Genomic DNA, 18,324 nt, shown 5'->3' on the forward strand with positions numbered 1-18,324 from the left:
GATGAACTCATAAAAGTGCTAACAAAAGATCAAGATGAAAAAAAAAATTAATTACATGGGACTGAGTGAACTGATGAGGATGAGTATAATTTTTGTGACTTTCTGTCTGAATTAAAAAAAAAAAAAATCCCACAAGGACTCAGAGGCAAAGAATATACAAATCAATTTTCACTGCAAAGTAAAGGAGCTGTTACAGTGGAGGATTACTGGACTGAATGTCAATATTATGACATAGTATGAGTGTGTTTCATGTTTGGTAATTGCAATCATTGTTGCTTTTGTTGTGGTCATCCATGTACAATGCTTGGTGTCAGTCTACTTATCTCTTGTAAAAATAAAATACAGTGTGTGTGTGTGAAAAAAAAAAATGTAATGTACAGTACAGGGTATATAGTCAGTATATTGTAGCACCTTTTTTTGGAGTCTAGTCTATAAAAATATCTAATCACTATGTTGTATACCTGAAACTAATATAATATTGTAAGTCAACTGTATGTCATTAAAAAAGCCAAAAAATTAAATTTATATACAAATTCAAAGGAAAAAAAAAAAAAAAAGAATATCCTAAACCTAGCCATACATCAGAAATCCCTGCACATCTTTCAAAATTTCAGATTCTCTTTCCTAACCTTTGAGTTCTTGATTCAGTAGATGTATTAATCCCTATACTTTCGGTCACAGATGACAGAAACTCTCAAAACTAGCTTAAGCAGAGCAAGAGAATTTGTTGACCCAGGAGACGGAGGAGTTCAGAGATAGAATTTGCCTCAGGAACTTAGCAAATATGGTCAGAACTCTCTCTGATTTTCATTTTCCTTCATTGCAGATAAGTTTCTTCTAGTTGGCAGGAAATAGGGCTACTACCTTGTGGAGAATGGGTTGCCTTTGTTTTGATTAGGCAACCAGTGGGAAAGGGACACTTTAATCTTTCATCCACTGAGTCTAATAGCACTGGGAATGACTGATTAGCCCAGTTTGGATCATGTACCTATCTTGGGGCCATGCATTATGGAATTGCTAGCCCTAGGAGAACCATGTAGAGTGGGGAAAGAAAAGTTCTCTGAAGAAACTCTGAAGAAAGCCATGCCTCGACAGACAAAAGCAATAGTTATTTACTACTGCAGGTCTAAGGTAGGGTCTAGAAATCTGTATTTTAAAAAACCTCTTAAGTGATTTTGCCAGGGCTTGGGATGCCTTGGGTTAGATGACACAAGTTTCTTTCTAGCTCTGACTTTTTTTTTTTTTTTTTTTTTGGTCCACATCACACAGAAGTTGGGTTGTGGAGAGCAAAAGAGAAAAGAGTGCCATGGGGATAATTGAAAAGAAAAAGAAGCAATGAAGAAGGAAGGAGTTAAGTGGAGCCGCAGCATCGTGCAGCAGGTAAGCTGGTAGGAGGGCATGCCCTCGCTAACTCTCTGTTCTGCTGACAGTTGGGCTCTTCTTGGCTGAAATTCAGTCTCCTTTCAGGGCTGTTAGAGGGCTTGGGTGGACCTGTTCAGAGAGCCTGGTAGGTTCTCTAAAGGGCTAACACATTCCAAGTCCTTCTGCAAGAATGCACAGGTGCTGGCAGTAGGTGAGATGGAGGCAGAAGTGCTCTTGGAATCATTTTCCTGCCTCCTGGGATGCTCTCTCTCCTTCTGTCCCCTGAGCACAGGCGAGCCCAGAGTAGATGTGCTGCTCCCGGTGGCTGGGCCTCTGAAAGCTCTATTCACAGGAATCCAAGTTGCCGTCAGTGAAGCAACTAGGCAGCCTGTGACTGTGGGAACTGATCCTGCTTTGTCAAGTGAGATTGAGGAGTGAACTGGTTGGATGTCAGAAAGGATGGGCTGGCTGGTTTCTGAGGCCAGGTCTTTCTGGATAAGGGCAAGTGTCCTGGGAAAGCCCCCAGGTGTTCAGAGTTCACAGGAGGCTTTGCTGGTCCTTGAACTCTTTATCAGTTCATTAAAAAATTGTGCTCTAGTGGAAGACCTCACTGCAGTGGACATCAAAAGAGTCTGATTGAGAGACCACTGTTCTTTAATAAACAGAATGAATGTGGGTAAAGACTGGAGGTGAGGGGAGAGGTCAGTCAGTGCAAGGCGTGCGTTTCTGGTAGGAAAGAGTTGACATTCAGTGTTTATAGAGCATCTGCAGTGTGCAGTGGGGTTAAATAGTTGACTAAAACCTGTTGTTACCCAAGGGGCTTATAGTCTAATATGGAAGATAGACTTATAAACAAACAAGCAAAAACCAGAGGGAGATGTTTAATGAGGCAGTATAATGGGGGCGGGGGTGGGGAGGAAGGTCAGAGCACCGGCTGTGGTATCAGTGGGATTTGGTTCACAACCCATAGCTGTGTGACCTTGACTAAATTCCTTGACCTCTCATGCCTTGGCGCCCTTTCTGGGTAAATGGGGCTGAAAAGAGTCCCTGACTCTTAGGACTTTGTTGTGGGTGGTGAATGCGATGACATACATTTCTAGCATGTAACAAGGACGGATTGACATGTAACAAGGACGGATTAAATAAGATCTGTTATCATTGCTAAACCGTTTGTATTCAGAGATCATGGGTGACATGGAGAGGGTATTATAACAGGTTCATTAAGTGTTTAAATAAATATGTGTTTGGGCATTTACCCCATTGCCAAAATCATCCTGTGAAAACAGACACAAATTCCTGTTCTCATGATGTGTAGTCTAAGGGAGTAGGTGGATGTTAAACAAATAATGCTGTGGTAAAGCTATCATTGCACACGATGAAGAATGCTGTAGAAGAAAAGAACAGGGTGCTATGAGAGAATGTAACGGTGGTGTTTCCTGAAGATGGGATAGGGACAAGGGCCGGGAAAGGCCTCTCTGGGAAAGTGACATTTAAAGTGAAGGTGGAAGATAATTTTGAGCTAATGAGGTGGAGAGGGGAAGAGTATTCCAGATAGAAAGAACAGCCTGTACCCAGGCCCAAGGTAGCATGCAGCTCGGCATGTTCCTGGATGTGAAAGAATGCTCAGTGGTGGGGGTGAGGGGAGGGAGAGTGGTCAGAGATGAGCTGGGGAGGTGAGCAAGGGTGTGCTGGTGATTTGCCTGCTCGATCCACTTCCCAGGGATTTCTCTGCCTTGCTCTGTGCCCTCCTGACCTCTGTGGAGTCCATCACCTGCATTCTCATGGCTTCTGGTTTCCAGTTGGGTTCAGCCAATGTTGTGAGGGTGGATCAGAAAACGGGGGCAGAGATATTTCTTTCTCCTTCCTTCCTGCTTTAGCAACAGGGTTCTGGCCCTCTGTGGCCACTGCTGGTGTCAGATGGCCCCCCTTCCATGGCTCCAGCTCTAAGTTTTCTTCCCTTTTCTCTTCAGGCTTTGTGTGGCAACGTTTTCACCCTGAAGCTAACGCCTGGGTGCTTCCCCAAATGATGTGAGTTTCCTCACCCTGCCTGCACGGCTGTAAATTGTCCCATTGCGGTGTTCTCTTCAGCTAAACTCTGAGTGTGCCAGTGTCTGCTACTGGGAACCTGACTGATAAAAGTAGTTACTCTATGGAGGGACTTGTATGGCAAGTTAAGAACATGGCCTTTTAGAATTCTATCTGCAGTGCAAAAGAAGCTACAAACATGCTTTAGTCACTTCCTTGTCACTTTATCTTCTTCCTGCTACCGCCCCATTTCTCTGCTCCCTTTAACAGAAGGCTGTCTTCTTCACAAATAGGCTCCTCGTCACTACTTCTGAAGCCACAGTTGATCACTTCTTCCTTCTCAAAAACTCCCTCTCTCTTAGCTTTCATGACCCCACAGTCTTTTAGGTCTACATGTCGACTCCTTCAGAAACCCTTTGTTCCTCTCCCTGGCTTGTAGATGTTGAGGGGCTGCCTAGGGCTTCTCTCCTTCTCCACTGCCATCGTCAACCATAATCATTTCTCATCTGAACTACTGCAAATGCTTGCTAATTTATTCCTCCAAGATCTTTTTGAATCATAAATCAGACCATGTTACTACTTGCACAGAATACTTTATTGGCTTCCCATGGCACTTCGAATCCAAACTTGAACTGTCTGAGGTCCATCCCTGGTCTAAACAGCTGTATCCTGGAGGATATACTGAAACTGTGACCCTTTTATGGGTTAAGACTCAAGGCCAGTTCTGAGAAAAAGGGTGCTAAAATCTGTCATTGACAGTGTGGCAGTACCCCTTTTTTTAACACTTAAAAAATTATGTTTATTCCAGCCAATCCTTCCTGGAATAGGTCTTCATGGTATTGAATGGATTTTTATAGCATCTTGGACTTTCAGTTTAAGTTTGGAAAGTTACCAAGGTTTGGTTCACCATTTGTTTGTAAACCCTCCCTTGCATTAGGGTTACTTCTGCTACTGTTGTTGATGTGTTGATTTGACTCGTTTCTTCTTTTTCATGCTAAGTATCTATTCTGGTGACAACTTGTTATTATAGAAAAGGAGTGTCATGAGTTTTGTTTGGTTTGCAATAAGTTTCCGACTATAGAAGCCGCTTTTCCTGTGTGTTAGCAGTTCTCTTGAATTATCATTTGAGTCTTAAGGCTTCTGGTGGGCGTTATCTAAACCTAGTTCCTGTTGGGCAGGTATAACATTAGAATTTCCCCATCTTTGATGATTCATCCTGAAAAGTAGTGGGTCACTGATCTGGCCTGGGAAGCCTAAGAACTGACAGATGCAAACACCTATTGGGAGGGGAAGGATGGAGAAAAAGATAGCAAGGATTATTATCTTTTTGAAGTACAGATTCATTCTCTTTCTTCAAAATTTTTTATTGGAAATGTTTTTATTGGTTTTTTTTTTTAATTACCAAAAGTAAAATATGTTCATACATCCTCATATATCTACCCTTTGACCCAACAATTCAAATCCTAGGTATTTATCCAAGAGAAATGGAAATCTATGTCAAAATTCTTGTGCAACAGAGAACTATATTCAATATCCTTTGATAAACCATAATGGTAAAGAATATAAAAAAGGAGGTATGTATATGTATAACTGAATCACTTTGCTGTACAGCAGACATTAACACACTGTAAATCAACTATACTTCAATTAAAAAAAAAATTCTCATGCGAGAATGTTCACTGCAGCTTTGTTCACAATAGCCCAAATCTGGAAACAACCCAAATGTCCATCAGCAGGATATGGACAAATTGTGATACACCATTTGAATGGAATACAACTTAGCAATGAAAAAGGAGTGAACTACCAATGTATACAACAACCTGGATGAATCTCACAGGCACAACAGTGAACAAAAGAAGACAGACACAAAAAATTATGAATCCATTTATATAACATTCTAGAACAGTTAAAATTAATATAAGGTGAAGTAAATCGGAACTGGTTGCCTGAGGTGGAAAGAAGGGTGGGGACAGCAGAATTAAAAATGAAAGTGATATACACTCATTTCAATAAATTAAACAATCCAAAAATATGTAAAGAAAAGTTGATCCTTTTCCATTTATTTTCACCCCTCTATGGTAATCCTGTTAAAAGCATATGTATTTTCCACACTGTCTTCATGTTCCTATAAATATAAACAAATACATGTGCACATATGTAACTTTTACTTTCGGATCATACTATACATGATGCTTGCTTTTTAAAATACCTGCTTAATAATATATTATGGATATCCCTCCAGTTCAATAAATATAGATCTAATTCATTCTTTTTAATACTGGTGTGATTCCTTAATATGAATGTACCGTAATTTATTGAACCATTTTCTTATTGATGGATAATCAGGTTGTTCCTACTTTTTATTTTTGCCACTGTGAACAATATTGCAATAAAATAGATCTTTGCACATCTATCTTTACATATGGTGTTTAGAGTAGATTCTCAAAAGTGGGACCAGGGGGCTTCCCTGGTGGCGCAGTGGTTGAGAATCTGCCTGCCAATGCAGGGGACATGGGTTCGAGCCCTGATCTGGGAAGATCCCACATGCCATGGAGCGACTAGGCCCGTGAGCCACAACTACTGAGCCTGCGCGTCTGGAGCCTGTGCTCCGCAACAAGAGAGGCCGCGATAGTGAGAGGCCTGCGCACCGCGATGAAGAGTGGCCCCCGCTTGCCGCAACTAGAGAAAGCCCTCGCACAGAAACGGAGACCCAACACAGCCATAAATAAATAAATAAATAAATAAATAAATAAATTAATTAATTAATTTAAAAAAAAAAAAAAAAAAAAAAAAAAGTGGGACCAGGGAAAGATATGTTACATGTTTTTTTTATTTAAGGATGTTGGCAAATTGTATACCAAAGAGAGGATAGCAGTTCTTTCTCTCACCAAGCACCATATTAAAAAGCCCATTTTGTCACATCCTCACCAGTACTAGATGCTATTGCTCTTTAGAATTTTTGCCAATTGTATTGATAAAAATATGTTGCCTTAATTTCAAATTACTCCTAACTGTGGGGAAAAAATATGTTTTCATACCTTATGTAAAAGTCCCTTTTAACATCCCTCCCATTTTTTAGTCCTGGTTCTTCTTAGGCAGTATGGCTCACACCCTTCAAACTTGTATTTTCAGGTATATTGGGAGATGGGAGGCAAGCATGGCAGGGAAGGAGCCATTCCCATTCTTTTTGTTTGTCTTTCTTCTACTTCAAATATTCAGCCTAATGGGACAAATGAAATGAGTGATATACCCAGAGATATGAAAGCAGTTGCAAGCCTTAGCTCTGTGGCACGGGGCAGAGACACCAGAAAAAGTGACTTGAACCTGAAGTGGATTCCTCAGCTGAGTTTGTCACCTACCTTGCTTCCACTAGCACTGCATTTCCTTCAGCCTCTTTGCTGCAGATGTTAGCTGACTTAAGCAGAGTTAGTTAGAAAGGCCTTCTCTGAACACCCTGCCTGAAGTTGGTTCTGTCATTGCCTATCATGCAACCTGCTTATTTTCATCCTGGTACCAACAAGAATCTGTGATTGTCTTATTTATTTATTTACTTGTTGTGTTGAGCAGTGTCTCAGAACTCAAAACAGAACATAAAACAGAACTCAAGAGGGTTTAATTGAAGAGAATGAAGCCAGTGGACCCTTCATGGAGCCAAGGTCAGGATTAAGGGTATTAATAAGGATGTCGAGGACTGGGACTAAGCAGCAGTGAGGACCCATTAACATCAGTTTCAGTTCTCTATTGCTATGTTAACAAGGTGCCCACAACTTAGTGACTTAAAAAAAGCAACCACCATTTATTTACTCACGATTATTCAGTTTGAGCAGGGCTTGGTAGAAATGGCTCGTCTCCGCTCTGTACTTGGTAGAGTTGGCCGGGGAAATTCAACTGGAGCTGAGTGAAGATCCAAGATGGGCACATTCATACATCTGGTGCCTCTGTGCTGGGGTGGCTGGACTGGTGAGTGGTGGGCTAGGCTTGTCTCTCTTTCTCTCCATGTGATCTCTCCCTATTCAATAATTTAGCCTGAGCGCTTATTAGGTGGCTGGGTCCCGGGAAAGTCAAAGTGGAAGCTGCCAGGCCTCTTAAGGACTTGTCCCAGAACAGGCAGAGCATCACATTTGCCACGTTCTTCTGGTCAAAGCAAGTCACAAGGCAAGTCCAGATTCACGGGGAGGTGAACTAGATACTACTTTTTAAGGGGAGGATCAGCTTGAACATATAGGTTGAAATGAATCATTAGTGGCTGTCTTTTCAGATAATCTGCCACACATGCTTCAGTATGAAAAGACAGAAGAAAGTAGAATTTCCAGTTGGATCTGGTGCTATAGAGGAAGTCTATCCTACAGGAGATGTAGTAGTTGAAATTTACTGCCAGAACTGTGAGGCTGAGGCAGGGAGAAGAAATACCCTCATCTCTCTCTTCCTGCTGCCTAATTTCTTGCTAGTAAAAGGGAGCCTGGTTTACACAGTTCTCAGAGGTGAAACCTACCTCTCCAGAAGCAGGTCAGAAAAGGCCATTGAATAGGTTGGGGATGGGAGAGCCATTGAAGAGAAGCAGCATATTTTTTATTATCCATTTTTCATATTAGAATATGTTTCATCAAGGAAAGGGAGCATTTTTCCTGATCACAGCTGATTCCCTGGGTGTATAAAGTGCCTGGCACTTTCCAGGTACTCAATAAAATGTGTTGAATGAGTTGAGTTCAGTCATAAACTTGACTGTCCTTGTTTCTGATACTGCAGAGGAAACACCTGAAAGATGGCAAGATAGAGGTGAATGAGAAATGAAACCAGCTTGGTCCTAAGGCCATAGCTTCACTTTGGGGCTAGTCATCGTATAAAGCATGATGCAGATTTCCTAGAGACTGACATGGAGTGCTACTAGAATACTTTTAGAGTCATAACAGCCAATCTGACCTCCCTGGTGATTTTCTGAGCATTATTCTTTCCTCACTGGGTTCCCTGATGATGGGCTTAGATGCCCTGAATTGATTTATCTGTGTTTTCCTTAATGTAGCACCTGTAAGAAGCTGGAATTTATTTTTTTAATTGAGATTATAATTCACATATCATAAGAGTCTTTTAAAGTGTGAATTCAGTGATTTTTAGCATATTCACATAGCACTAATTCCTGAACATTATCATTAAACCCATATTTGTTAGCAGTCACTTACCATCTCCCTGTCTTCCCAGTCGCTGGCAACCACTAATGTACTTTCTGTCTCTGTGGATTTGCCTACTGTGGACATTATATATAAATGGAATCACGTAATATGTGACCTTTTGTGTCTGGCTTCTTACACTAAGCATGATGTTTTCAAGGTTCATTCATTTGTGGCATATATCAGTGCTTCATTTCTCTTTCATGGCTGAATGTTACTCTTTTGTATGAATATACCATATTTTGTATATCCGTGCATCAGTTGATGCACATTCATTCTGCTTTTCAGTTACTTTGAATAAATAGTGCTATTTATTCACAAAAGTGAACATTTGTGTACAAACTTTTGTGTGGACATATGTTAATTCTCTTGGGTATAAACCTAGGAGCAGAATTGCTGGGTCATATGATACTTCTATGTTTACCGTTTTGAGAAACTGCCAGAGAGTTTTCCAAAGTGGCTGCACCACTATACATTCCTACCAGCAATGTATGAGGGTTCCAGTTTCTTCACGTCCTCTTTAGAGCTTGATAATGGCCATTCTAGTAGGTGTGAAGTGGTACCTCATTGTGGTTTTGATTTGTGTTTCCCTGGGGGCTAATGATGTTGAACATCTTTTTATGTGCTTATTTGCCATTTGTGTATCTTTTTTGAAGAATTATGTATTCAAGTCCTTTGCCCATATTTTAATTGAATTTTTTGTCTTTGTTGTTAAGTTGTAAGACTTCTTTATATATTCTAGATACAAGTCCCCTATTAGATATATGATTTGCAAGTACTTTCTCTCATTTTGTACATTGTCTTTTTCACTTAAAAAAAAATATTTAGGGACTTCCCTGGTGACGCAGTGGTTAAGAATCCGCCTGCCAATGCAGGGGACATGGGTTCGAGCCCTAGTCCGGGGAAGATCCCACACGCTATGGAGCAACTAAGCCCGTGTGCCACAACTACTGAGCCTGCGCTCTAGAGTCTGCGAGCCACAACTAAGGAGCCCATGTGCCACAACTACTGAAGCCCGCGTGCCTAGAGCTCATGCTTCACAACAAGAAAAGCCACCGCAATGAGAAGCCTGCGCACCACAACGAAAGAGTAGCCCCCGCACGACGCAACTAGAGAAAGTCCGCACGCAGCAATGAAGACCCAACACAACCAAAAATAAATAAATTAAAATAAAATAAAATTTAAAAATTTTTTTTAAAAATTATTTATTTATTTATTTATAATAATGATTTAAGACCAGTCAATTGAGTCTTTTTTTTTTTAATTTTATTTTTGGCTGTGTTGGGTCTTCATTGCTGCATGCAGGCTATCTCTAGTTGCGGCGAGCAGGGGCTACTCTTCATTGCGGAGCATGGGCCCTAGGCCCACGGGCTTCAGTAGTTGCAGCATACGGGCTCAGTAGTTGTGGCTCGCGGGCCCTAGAGCACACGGGCTTCAGTAGTTCTGGCATGTGGGCTCAGTAGTTGTGGCGCAGGGGCTCTAGGGTGTGCAGGCTTCCGTAGTTGTGGCTCATGGGCTCTAGAGCACAGGCTCAGTAGTTGTGGCTCATGGGCTTAGTTGCTCCATGGCATATGGGATCTTCCCGGACCAGGGATTGAACCCATGTCCCCTGCATTGGCAGGCGGATTCTTAACCACTGCGCCACCAGGGAAGTCCGTATTTATTTATTTAGGCTGCACTGAGTCTTAGTTGCGGCACGTGGGATCTTCGTTGAGGCACGCGGGATCTTCGCTGAGGCATGTGGGATCTTTAGTTGTGGCATGCAGGGTCTTTTAGTTGTGGCATGTGGACGTCTTAGTTTTGGCATGCAGACTTCTTAGTTTTGTCATGCAGACTCTTAGCTGCAGCATGCAAACTCTTCAGTTGTGGCGTGCATGTGGGATCTAGTTCCCTGACCAGGGATTGAACCCGGGCCCCCTGCATTGGGAGCTCAGAGTCTTACCCATTGGACCACCAGAGAAGTCCCTCACTTTCTTGATAATGTCCTTTGAAGCACAACATTTTAAAATTTTGATCAAGTCCAATTTATTAATTTTTTTTCTTTGATTACTTGTCCTTTTGGTGCTGTACCTAAGTATTGCTTATTCCAAGGTCACAGAGATCTACCTGTATATTTTCTTCTAAGAGTTTTGTAGTTTTAATTCTTAGATTCAGGTCCTTGATCCATTTTGAGTTAATTTTTGTATATGGTGTGAAGTGGGGCCCAATTTCATTCTTTGCGTGTGAATATCCACTTGTCCCAGCACCATTTGTCGAAAAGATTATTCTTTTCCCAATGAATTATTTTAGTTGATTGATGATAACTCTCAGAAGTTATTCCTAATGTCAATAATAATGACTAGAATTATTGCTGGCTCTTAGTTTCCATGAAGAATTTTTGTCTCCTTCAGTTTGGGTACTTTTGTTTCAGAGGTCATTCCAGGATCTCAGACTTGTATTCTTTCATTTTTTTCCTCCCATATCTACCTTTTAATTTTTATTTGTTTTATTTATTTATTTTTAATTTATTTATTTTATTTATTTATTTTTGGCTGCATTGGGTCTTCGTTGCTGCGCACGGGCTTTCTCTAGTTGTGGCAAGTGGGGGCTGCTCTTCATTGCAGTTCGCTGGCTTCTCATTGCACTGGCTTCTCTTGTTGCGGAGCACGGGCTCTAGGCACACAGGCTTCAGTAGTTGTGGCATGCGGGCTTCAGTAGTTGTGGCTCATGGGCTGTAGAGCACAGGCTCAGTAGTTGTGGCGCACGGGCTTAGTTGCTCTGTGGCACGTGGAATCTTCCAGGACCAGGGCTCGAAACTGTATCCCCTGCATTGGCAGGCAGATTCTTAAGCACTGCACCACCAGGGAAGTCCCAGACCTGTATTCTTGATTAACACAATGCTGAACCCACTAAAGGAGGTGGCTGAGGGAGGACAATGGTGTAAGTCCCAGTCCAAGTTTGAAAGCCCAAGAACCAGGAGTTATAATGTCGAGGGCAGGAGAAGACAGATGTCCCAGCTCACAGGGAGAGAGTGAATTCACCCTTCCTCTACCTTTTTGTTTTATTCAGGCCCTCAACAGATTGGATAATGTCCACCCACATTGAGGAGGGCCATCTGCTCTACTCCTTTCACCAATTCAAATGCTAACCTCTTCTGAAACACCCTCAGAAACATTCCCTGAAGCACTGCTTTACCAGCTATCTGGGCATTCCTTAGCCAAGTCAAGTTGATGCATAAAATTAACCATCACAAGGATTAAATGAGTTTTAATCCTGTGAAATGCTTTACAGATATAAAGAAGGCAAATGTCAATGCTTTGGCAAAAGTTGGGCTAGGTTGTCCGAAAGCAAGCTTTGCACTTTGATTAATTAACTGGGTGACCTTGCCCAATCACTTAAACTCTCAATTTCCTGTTCTATGAATGCAGGTAATAATGACAAGTTTAAGGACCTTTCTGAGTTATCGTGAGACTGAAACAATGTAGTAGGTATAAAAGTGCTTTGGAAAACTTCTTATTCTGGGCATTGCTTTCATTCTAAAAACTGCCCTTGAATTGTTTATAGTACCGATTTATCCCTGTGCTTGGGGACAGCCCCAACTAATGTTTACAATAATAAAACATTAACACGAGATTTCTTGCAACTTAGCTGGGTAAGGGCCAGGCCCTGGTACTTGCCTCACAGAAAGTAGTTATACGGCGTTTATTAACAACCAAGCTCTCAGGGAACTCTCAATGAATACTTTTGGTGCTGGGGTAAAATGTGACCGAATAATATCAACCATAGTCTTTTATTGATGACTTAGAATATAGAGGAAGTATGTTTAAAAAAAAAAGTCTCAGATGACCTTATTTGCATTGCGGTGCAGCTGGAAGACCTAAGTCTTCATACCCTTGCCCACGCACCTCCCATCCACCCCAAGTAGTTACGGGGAGGAAGATAGTTTGCTCAAGGGAACCCTATTTGAGGGGAGGGGGACAGTGAACCAAATAAAGGAACCGTAGTAATCCAGAGCACTAACTCCAGTGTTGAGAAAGATACATTTGCAAATTATGAAGCATTTAGGTATGATTCTCTATATCCCTGTGGGTTGGTTTAGATTTAACTGCCTCTGATGATTAATGTTAAGTTTTGGAAGATACAAGTAGGTCCAAAAGTTATTGACAGGCCAAGATAGAAGATCTTTGTCACCTACCATGTCAAGAGAGACACCAAAGAGGACTGGGCACCTGGAGTATCAACAACCCCCTCCCCTACTGCCCACCTCCTCGACAAATTTCTCTCAGACTGAGTAACTCAGAATTTGAGATATTTTCCCTAGGGGAAACACATCCCCTGGTTGGGGAAGAGATATGGCCCTGGGGCAAAAACAGTCCTTGTGAGGAAGGGTGGAATTTTCCAGAGATTAGAGAGGAGGGTGGTGCTTTCATATGAGAATATGAGGGTCCAGAAACAAGGTTAGGATCTGGGGGGATTCCAGGAAGGAAATTCCCTTTATGGAAGGTTTAACCTCTTAGGTGCTTTTCCTTTTAACCACGAAAAGTTATACTTAGTATTTAGTTTTATACTATTTCCCTCATACTCTGTAATGCCTTTGGCTTCTTCCCACCCTTCAGTAAAGTTTGATACACAGCTTCTTATCAGCTGTGCCTCTATTTTCTTATCTGTAAAATGGAGATAATATCTACCTCTTAGGTGAGGATTAAATTAATTAATACATGTTAATTAATGTGCTAATTAGGGCTTCCCTGGTGGCGCAGTGGTTAAGAATCCGCCTGCCAATGCAGGGGACACGGGTTCGAGCCCTTGTCTGGGCAGATCCCACATGCTGTGGAGCAACTAAGCCCATGCGCCACAACTACTGAGCATGCAATCTAGAGCCCGCTAGCCACAACTACTGAGCCCACATGCCACAACTACTAGAGCCTGTGCTCCACAACAAGAGAAGCCACCACAATGAGAAGCCCACACACCGCAACAAAGAGTAGCCCCCGCTCGCCACAACTAGAGAAAGCCCACATGCAGCAGTGAAGACCCAGCACAGCCAAAAAAATAGTAAACAAATAAATTTATTTAAAAAAAAAAAAGTGCTAATTAATGAGTTAAATTAGGATACCCAGCAGCACTTGGCCCATAAAAATGCTCAGTATATGTTCACTGTTGTGCCTATTGTTACCATACCTTCTCCTCTTCCTCTTCTCAAGGCCTTTCTTTTTTTTTAAATTTGGCCACACCATGTGGCATGTGGGATCTTAGTTGCCCGACCAGGGATCGAACCTGAGGCCCCTGCGTCGGAAGCACAGAGTCTTAACCACTGGAGTACCAGGGAAGTCCCTCTCAAGGCCTTTCAGACAGCGAAAAGGAGCCAGAACTACTTCCATTTTTTGAGGCTACCAGTATATTAAAAAATAAGGAAATTACGAAGTATGATTGCAAAATATTGGTATGCTTTAAACATTTACATATCACAAATTAATGCTTTGCAACACACACACGAGAAATACAAGCAATAAAACTGCGCTCTTTATGGGGTAATTACAATGGTATACAAATTGCGTACTATGGACACTGTAGCTCAGGGATAGGATACAAGCCTAAAGCTGAAAGGCAAGGCAAACATCAGTATCTTCCAGTCCTGTCACCTTATCTTCCTATCTTTATTTATAACCCCACTGAGAAAAATCTTTAAAGGAGAACTTTAATCCTTTCATGAATGGGAGGCCAGACCAAAAGCCCCCTCTGCACCCCTCTACTCCCAATCCTGGTGCTCAAGGCAGATTCATAAAGGGAAGTAAGGGCCCTCTCTCCCCAGATCCCTCCCACCACCTTTGCAGAGAGAGAAGTGGCCAAAGACCAAGTAGCCTGAAGGAGCAGTCAAACAGATGATTCTGGAAGGGAGAAATCATTAACGTCCACTTCCACCTCAACTCTTTCCCTAACATTCATGAGGGAGATAAAAATCTAAGGGGAGAGAGAAGCTGACATTCTAGTAGCTTGAGTAATGGCTGGTTGTATAGAATCACAGGTGAGCCAGGCTTCAGCTTCATGGGCTGATCCTTTCATTGTTATCTGTCTTGATGGAAATCTTTCTAAAATGGAGTCTACTTCCCCACGTTATTTAAAAGAGTGTACTGAAAATAAAAAACAGAACCAAAACATAGTCTACAAATGAAAAAGATGGATGACGTTTTATTTGAGATACCGTGTGCTTGTGAATCATGTCTGAAGTGTTTTATTTTGGCAGAGAGGAATACCTAGAAACTCATAGCAGAGGATAAAAAATGCACACATATTTTCCACACTATCTCTGTTTTCTTTATATTTTCAAGTTGGTGTCATAGCTCTACATATATCATCATGGGGATGAAGAAAAGTCTTGGTATTCATTACTGTAAAGTGAACCTGCAGAGAAGTGTGACTGCAAGCATTTCTGTTGGATGAGGACCATTTAAAGTGCTTTTTTTCTTTTTCTAAAAAAAAAAAAAAAGAGTACTAATAGAGGACAAAGCTAAGAAAGCTCTTAAAACTAATTTCCTTAAGAACAAAGAAAGAAAACAAAGTTTTATTTCCAGATTGAGGCCACTCCCTCTTGACTCAAGTTTTGGCCATTATTTCATTCCCTTTTGAACCCCCAAGGTAGAGTGGGATAAGGGAAAGGGGATACACATTGTAGACCAAAGTCTTGGGTGCTGGTTTATCTCAGGTCCTTACCAGTTTATGGTTTCAGGCATCTCTGAATCTTGGATTTTCTATTTGTAAAATGACCCAGTTTGCTCCAGGAACATTATAAAGATGAAAAGCAGTAGAGATTTGTGACTATACGTATAGATGTATGATGTTGCCTAGTGCTTGTACTGGAATCTAGCTGTTGCTCAACAAAGGGCAGTTGCTATTATGTGTTAGTCACATTTTATTCCCAATTGCTTCCCTTAGTATGTTAGTCTTCCCTGTTTTCATCTCAGTTGTTTTGCTCTTGCCCAGTGGGATGCATGGTATGACCACCCGTTCGTTCATTCATTTATTGATTTATAAGCTTTTTATTATGGAAAACTTCAAACATACCCAAAAGTAGAGAGCGTGGTATAAGCAAGCCCAATGTACCCATCACCCAGTTGTGAGCATTAACTCATTGCCACTCTTTTTTCATCTACACTCTGCCTCCTTCCCCACTGGATTATTTTAAAATAGATCCCTGACATCATATCACCCATACGTAAATATTTTAGTATGTTATCTCTAAAAGATAAGGACTGTTTTAAAAACACAACCTACATTAGCGCACCTAAAAACAATTCCTTAATAATGTAAAAAATCTCAGAATCAGTTAATGTACAAATTTCCCAATTGTCTCACAAATATGTCTTTTAAAAAATTGCTTGGTTTCATTAGGATCCATATGAGGCACATAGATAGCATTTGATCCATGTATTTCTTAGGTTTCTGATAATCTGTGGGTACCTCTCTCTTTTCTTTTGTCCTTGCAATTTATCTGTTGCAGAAGCAGGTCACTTGGAAGTTTAGAGTTTTCCAAATTCTGAATTTTGCGGACTGCATTCCATTGTGTTGTTTAACGTGTTTCTCACCCCCGCAACACTGCCCCCCCAGCCCCCGCCCTGGATTCCCTGTAAACTGGTATTTAATTGTGATCTAATTCAGATTCTAGTTTTTGGCAAGAATATGTTATGGATGTTGTTATGGGCTGAACTATGTCTCCCCAAAATTTGTATGTTGATGTCATAATCCCCGGTACCTAAGAATGTGAACTGTTCTTGGAGATGGGATCTTTAAAGAGGTAATTTAGTTAAAATGATATCATTAGGGTTGGCCCTAATCCAGTATGGCTGGTCCCTAATCCAGTATGGCTGGTGTCCTTATAAGAAGAGGAAATTTGGACACAGGCAGTTACAGAGTGAAAACCTAAGAAGATGGACCATCTGCAAGGCAAGGTGAGAGGCCTTAGAAGAAATCAACCCTACTGACACCTTGATTTCAGCCTTTTAGCCTCTGTGAGAAAATGAATTTCTTTTGTTTCAGCCACCCAGGCTAGAAAACGAACACAGGTGGTGTTGGGAATTTCTATCACGAGGCACATAGTGAGGGGTCGTCTCCCTCTATGGCAATATAAGCTGCCATTGAGGATTATTGACTAGATCCATTATTTCGTTCAGGGTTTGCAAAAATGGTCACATTCTAATTCTATCATTACTTTTTCATTCAACTGGGATTTTTTTTTTTCTAAAGAGAAATGTTTCCTTCACCAATTGTTTGGAAACTCTGAGAACAGAAATAAATGCTTGATTTTCTCTGTATTCAGCAGTATTCAGAATAGTGAGTTGGTTCCCTAGCATCTTTCAGAAATGCTTCTTTTTTAAAATGAACTCATGAAGTTTAGTACATTTGACTTGTTTGAATTAATTACAGTTGTTATTCTATTTAATGTTCAGATTATTCCAACTTTGGCCAAGGGGAACTTTTTCACTATGGCTCCTGAGTCCTTTCGACACAACACCAGACTTCTTTAACCGCTTCCTCGCTTTTTATTATTACACGATATCCAGACTTGTCTTTTACATTTTCTGCTTCAACCTCAAGTCAACCATTTTTCCAAGGAAATGGTATTTGGAGGCCATGATCTGAAGATTAGCAGTGCTCATTTCTGTTGGATTTATTATTGTTTTTACGACATTGCAGTGGAGGGATCTTGGCAATACTTTTTTTATTTTAAAAAGAAAAGACGGGGCTTCCCTGGTGGCGCAGTGGTTAAGAATCTGCCTGCCAATGCAGGGGACATGGGTTCGAGCCCTAGTCTGGGAAGATCCCACATGCCACGGAGCAACTAGGCCCGTGAGCCACAACTACTGAGCCTGCGTGTCTGGAGCCTGTGCTCCGCAAACAAGAGAGGCCGCGATAGTGAGAGGCCCGCGCATCGCAATGAAGAGTGGCCCCCACTTGCCGCAACTAGAGAAAGCCCTCGCACAGAAACGAAGACCCAACACAGCCAAACATAAATAATAAATAAATAATAATTAAATGTAAAAAAAAAAATAAAATAAAATAAAAAGAAAAAACATCATGAGTTCATAATAATACAAATTTATTATTACAGGGTATTATGTAATGTCTTTGATTTTCATAGTATTTGTATCTATTTTCTCCTAATCTGAAAACCTTGGTTCCTAACAACATTAACAATTACTTATTTGCTTTATTCTACCATGAATATAATAGTTTCAGAATAATAACAGCAATATTATTACTAACAATATGATTACTAAACATAGTTTAAGATAGTTTTGCAGTTCTTTTTCTTTACTAGGGATACATAGCCAAATTACTATGTTTTAAAATCATGTGAAATAATTCCTTTCAATATACTTTTAGTTTTTGTTTTATTTTGTTTTTATTTCTTAGGAAGTGCCTTTATTTTTATTTTTGTTAGTTAATCATCTAGACATTTAGGTGGTTAAAAGTCAAATCTATAAAACAAATTATATGCAGAGTCTAGTTTCTCATCTTATTCCCTCTATCTTGTTCACTCTCCCCGCAGCAGGTAACATTTTGTTTTAAATATATGTAATCTCTTTTATATATATAGATATATAATAAGTGTGTGTATATATATATATGTATATATATCCATAGATATCATGTATGTATAAGCATATATGTATTTATTTATTTATTTATTTTTTATTTATTTATTTTTTAAAATTGTATTTATTTATTTATTATTTTTTGGGGCTGTGTTGGGTCTTTGTTGCTGCGCGTGGGCTTTCTCTAGTTGTGGCGAGCA

The 18,324-nt window shown here is 40.6% G+C and overlaps 1 long non-coding RNA gene across 1 annotated transcript in view; it reads left to right on the forward strand.

The window, feature by feature from the left end:
- LOC132362679 (uncharacterized) overlaps window positions 1-18,324 on the forward strand; it is an 89,964-nt gene that overhangs the window by 4,494 nt on the left and 67,146 nt on the right. The window contains exon 2 of the long non-coding RNA XR_009502439.1: window positions 1,270-1,380. This is a non-coding gene — a long non-coding RNA (uncharacterized LOC132362679). The remainder of the gene's footprint in view (window positions 1-1,269; window positions 1,381-18,324) is intronic.

Source organism: Balaenoptera ricei, chromosome 3, assembly GCF_028023285.1.
Source record: "Balaenoptera ricei isolate mBalRic1 chromosome 3, mBalRic1.hap2, whole genome shotgun sequence".
Classification (NCBI taxonomy): domain Eukaryota; kingdom Metazoa; phylum Chordata; class Mammalia; order Artiodactyla; family Balaenopteridae; genus Balaenoptera; species Balaenoptera ricei.